This window comes from Triticum urartu, chromosome 2 (genome assembly GCF_003073215.2).
Source record: "Triticum urartu cultivar G1812 chromosome 2, Tu2.1, whole genome shotgun sequence".
NCBI classification, from domain to species: Eukaryota; Viridiplantae; Streptophyta; class Magnoliopsida; order Poales; family Poaceae; genus Triticum; species Triticum urartu.
In genome coordinates this window covers 681,012,178-681,018,177 of record NC_053023.1, presented here as the reverse complement: position 1 = coordinate 681,018,177, position 6,000 = coordinate 681,012,178, and positions in this window count along the sequence as shown.

Genomic DNA, 6,000 nt, shown 5'->3' with positions numbered 1-6,000 from the left:
CATGCTCAACGTAGACACATGATAACATTTATCTAGGTTCAATACTAATCCCGAAGGCAGATGGAGCGTGCGATGGTGATCTCATCAACTTTGGAAACACTTCCAACACACATCGTCACCTCGCCCTTAGCCAGTCTCCCTTTAGTTCGTAGCTTTTGCTTCAAGTCACCAATAATAGTAACTGAACCGGTATCCAATACCCAGGTGCTACCAGGAGTACTAGTGAGGTACACATTAATAACACGTATAAATTTTGTTGAAGTTGCTAGCCTTCTTATCTACCATGCATTTGGGGTAATTCCGCTACCAGTGACCGTTCCCTTTACAATAGAAGCACTTAGTCTCGGGTTTAGGTTCAACCTTGGGTTCCTTCACTGAAGCGGCAACTGGTTTGCCATCCATGAAGTTTCCCTTCTAGCCCTTGCCCTTCTTGAAACCAGTGGTCTTGTTAAACCATCAACACTTGATGCTCCTTCTTGATTTCTACCTTTTGCGGTCTTAAGCACCGCGAACAGCTTCGGGATCAACTCCATCCCTTGCATGTCATAGTTCATCACGAAGATCTAGTAGCTTAGTGATAGTGGCTAGAGAACTCTATCAATCACTATCTTATATGGAAGTTTAACTCCCACTTGATTTAAGTGATTGTAGCACCCAGACATTCTGAGCACATGCCCATTAGCTGAGCTATTCTCCTCCATCTTGTTGGAAAAAGAACTTGTCAGAGGTCTCATACCTCTCAACACGGGCATGAGCCTGAAATCCCAATTTCAGCTCTTGGAACATCTCATATGTCTTATGACGTTCAAAACGTCATTGGAATCCCGATTCTAAGCCGTAAAGTATGGTGCACTAAACTATCAAGTAGTCATCAGGATGTGTCTGTCAGGTGTTCACAACATCCACACACGACGTTGTAGGGGTTTGCACATCGAGCGGTGCATCAAAGGCGTAAGCCTTCTGTGTAGCAGTGAGGACACTCCTCGGACTACGGACCTAGTCTGCATCATTGCTTATAATATCTTTCAACTTAATCTTTCTCTAGGAGCGTATTGAAACAGGGAGCTACAACGTGAGCTATTTATCTACAACATATTTGCAAAGACAATTTAGACTATGTTCATGATAATTGAGTTCATCTAATCAAATTATTTAATGAACTCCCACTCAGATAGACATCCCTCTAGTCATCTAAGTGAAACATGATCCGAATCGACTAGGCCGTGTCCGACCATCACGTGAGACGGACTAGTCATCAACGATGAACATCTCGTGTTGATCGTATCTTCTATACGACTCATGTTCGACCATTCGGTCTTCCGTGTTCCAAGGCCATGTCTGTACATGCTAGGCTCGTCAAGTCAACTTAAGTGTTCCGCATGTGTCCCGAGGCCATGTCTGTACATGCTAGGCTCGTCAACACCCGTTGTATTCGAACGTTAGAATCTATCACACCCGATCATCACGTGGTGCTTCGAAACAACGAACCTTCGCAACGGTGCACAGTTAGGGGGAACACTTTTCTTGAAATTTTAGTGAGGGATCATCTTATTTAAGCTACCGTCGTTCTAAGCAAATAAGATGTAAAACATGATAAACATCACATGCAATCAAATAGTAACATGATATGGCCAATATCATTTTGCTCCTTTTGATCTCCATCTTCGGGGCTCCATGATCATCGTTGTCACCGGCATGACACCATGATCTCCATCATCATGATATCCATCATCGTGTCTTCTTGAAGTTGTCTCGTCATCTATTACTTCTACTACTATGGCTAACACTTTAGCAATAAAGTAAAGTAATTACATGACGTTTAAGTTGACACGCAGGTCATAAATAAATTAAGACAACTCCTATGGCTTCTGCTGGTTGTCATACTCATCGACATGCAAGTCGTGATTCCTATTACAAGAACATGATCAATCTCATACATCACATATATCATTCATCACATCCTTTTGGCCATATCACATCACACGGCATATGCTGCAAAAACAAGTTAGACGTCCTCTAATTGTTGTTGCAAGTTTTTACGTGGCTGCTATAGGTTTCTAGCAAGAACGTTGCTTAGCTACGCGAAAACCACAACGTGATATGCCAATTTCTATTTACCCTTCATAAGGACCCTTTTCATCGAATCCGATCTGACTAAAGTGGGAGAGACAGACACCCGTTAGCCACCTTATGCAACTAGTGCATGTCAATCGGTGGAACCAGTCTCACGTAAGAGTACGTGTAAGGTCATTCCGGGCCGCTTCATCCCACGATGCCGCCGAATCAAGATAAGACTAGTAACGGCAAGTAAATTGACAATATCGACGCCCACAACTGTTTTGTGTTCTACTCGTGCATAGAAACTACGCATAGACCTAGCTCATGATACCACTGTTGGGGATCGTAGCAGAAATTTAAAATTTTCTACGCATCACCAAGATCAATCTATGGAGTAATCTAGCAACGAGGGGAAGGGGAGTGCATCTACATACCCTTGTAGATCGCTTAGCGGAAGCGTTCAAGTGAACGGGGTTGATGGAGTCGTACTCGTCGTGATCCAAATTACCGATGATCCTAGCGCCGAACGGACGGCACCTCCGCATTCAAAACACGTACGGAACGGAGACGTCTCCCACGGCTTGATCCAGCAAGGAGGAGGGAGAGGTTGAGGAAGAGAGTCCAACAGCAGCACGACGGCATGGTGGTGATGGTGTGGCAGTTCTCCGGCAGGGCTTCGCCAAGCTCATGCGGAGGAGGAGAGGTATTGGAGGGGAGGGTGAAGGAAATATGCCCTAGAGGCAATAATAAAGTTATTATTTATTTCCTTATTTCATGATAAATGTTTATTATTCATGCTAGAATTGTATTAACCGGAAACATAATACATGTGTGAATACATAGACAAACAGAGTGTCACTAGTATGCCTCTACTTGACTAGCTCGTTAATCAAAGATGGTTATGTTTCCTAACCATAAACAAAGAGTTGTTATTTGATTAACGGGATCACATCATTAGGTGAATGATCTGATTGACATGACCCATTCCATTAGCTTAGCACCCGATCGTTTAGTATGTTGCTATTGCTTTCTTCATGACTTATACATGTTCCTATGACTATGAGATTATGCAACTCCCGTTTGCCGGAGGAACACTTTGTGTGCTACCAAACGTCACAACGTAAATGAGTGATTATAAAGGTGCTCTACAGGTGTCTCCAAAGGTACATGTTGGGTTGGCGTATTTCGAGATTAGGATTTGTCACTCCGATTGTCGGAGAGGTATCTCTGGGCCCTCTCGGTAATACACATCACATAAGCCTTGCAAGCATTGCAACTAATGAGTTAGTTGTGAGATGATGTATTACGGAACGAGTAAAGAGACTTGCCGGTAACGAGATTGAACTAGGTATGGGATACCGACGATCGAATCTCGGGCAAGTAACATACCGATGACAAAGGGAACAACGTATGTTGTTATGCGGTCTGACCGATAAAAGATCTTCGTAGAATATGTAGGAGCCAATATGAGCATCCTGCTTTCTTCATGACTTATACATGTTCCTCTGACTATGAGATTATGCAACTCCCGTTTGCCGGAGGAACACTTTGTGTGCTACCAAACGTCACAACGTAAATGAGTGATTATAAAGGTGCTCTACAGGTGTCTCCAAAGGTACATGTTGGGTTGGCGTATTTCGAGATTAGGATTTGTCACTCCGATTGTCGGAGAGGTATCTCTGGGCCCTCTCGGTAATACACATCACATAAGCCTTGCAAGCATTGCAACTAATGAGTTAGTTGTGAGATGATGTATTACGGAACGAGTAAAGAGACTTGCCGGTAACGAGATTGAACTAGGTATGGGATACCGACGATCGAATCTCGGGCAAGTAACATACCGATGACAAAGGGAACAACGTATGTTGTTATGCGGTCTGACCGATAAAAGATCTTCGTAGAATATGTAGGAGCCAATATGAGCATCCAGGTTCCGCTATTTGTTATTGACCGGAGACGTGTCTCGGTCATGTCTACATTATTCTCGAACCCGTAGGGTCCGCACGCTTAAGGTTTCGATGACAGTTATATTATGAGTTTTGATGTACCAAAGTTAGTTCGGAGTCCCGGATGTGATCACGGACATGACGAGGAGTCTCGAAATGGTCGAGACATAAAGATTGATATATTGGACGGCTATATTCGGACACCGGAAGTGTTCCGGGGAAGTTTCGGATAAAACCGAAGCACCGGGGGGTTACCGGAACCCCCCGGGGGGTTAATGGGCCTCATGGGCCTAAAGTGGAGAAGAGGAGGGGCTGCCAGGGCAGGCCGCGCGCCCCCTCTCCCCCTAGTCCGAATTGGACAAGGAGGGAGGGGCGGCGCCCCCCTTTTTCTTCTCTCATTCCCCCTCTCCTACTTGGACAAGGAAAGGGAGGGGAGTCCTACTCCCAGTAGGAGTAGGACTCCTCCTGCGCGCCTCCTACTAGGGCCCCGCACCCCCCCTTGGATCCTTTATATACGGAGGCAAGGGGCACCCCTAGACACACAAGTTGATCCACGTGATCATATTCTTAGCCGTGTGCGGTGCCTCCTTCCACCATAGTCCTCGATAATATTGTAGCGGTGCTTAGGCGAAGCCCTGCGACAGTAGTACATCAAGATCATCACCACGCCGTCGTGCTGACGGAACTCTTCCCCGACACTTTGCTGGATCGGAGTCCGGGGATCGTCATCAAGCTGAACGTGTGCTAGAACTCGGAGGTGCCGTAGTTTCGGTGCTTGATCGGTCGGGCCGTGAAGACGTATGACTACATCAACCAAGTTAACGCTTCCATTGTCAATCTACAAGGGTACGTAGATCACACTCTCCCCCTCTCGTTGCTATGCATCACCATGATCTTGCGTGTGCGTAGGAAATTTTTTGAAATTACTACGAAACCCAACAGTGGCATCCGAGCTAGGTTTTATATGTTGATGTTATATGCATGAGTAGAACACAAGTGAGTTGTGGGCGATATAAGTCATACTGCTTACTAGCATGTCATACTTTGGTTCGGCGGTATTGTTGGACGAAGCAGCCCGGACCGACATTACGCGTACGCTTACGCGAGACCGGTTCTCCCGACGTGCTTTGCACATAGGTGGCTTGCGGGTGACAGTTTCTCCAACTTTAGTTGAACCGAGTGTGGCTACGCCCGGTCCTTGCGAAGGTTAAAACATCACCAACTTGACAAACTATCGTTGTGGTTTTGATGCGTAGGTAAGATTGGTTCTTGCTTAAGCCCGTAGCAGCCACGTAAAACTTGCAACAACAAAGTAGAGGACGTCTAACTTGTTTTTGCAGGGCATGTTGTGATGTGATATGGTCAAGACATGATGCTAAATTTTATTGTATGAGATGATCATGTTTTGTAACCGAGTTATCGGCAACTGGCAGGAGCCATATGGTTGTCGCTTTATTGTATGCAATGCAATCGCGCTGTAATGCTTTACTTTATCACTAAGCGGTAGCGATAGTCGTGGAAGCATAAGATTGGTGAGACGACAACGATGCTACGATGGAGATCAAGGTGTCGCGCCGGTGACGATGGTGATCACGATGGTGCTTCAAAGATGGAGTTCACAAGCACAAGATGATGATGGCCATATCATATCACTTATATTGATTGCATGTGATGTTTATCTTTTATGCATCTTATCTTGCTTTGATTGACGGTAGCATTATAAGATGATCTCTCACTAATTATCAAGAAGTGTTCTCCCTGAGTATGCACCGTTGCGAAAGTTCTTCGTGCTGAGACACCACGTGATGATCGGGTGTGATAGGCTCTACGTTCAAATACAACGGGTGAAAAACAGTTGCACACGCGGAATACTCAGGTTATACTTGACGAGCCAAGCATATACAGATATGGCCTCGGAACACGGAGACTGAAAGGTCGAGCGTGAATCATATAGTAGATATGATCAACATAGTGATGTTCACCAATGAAACTACTC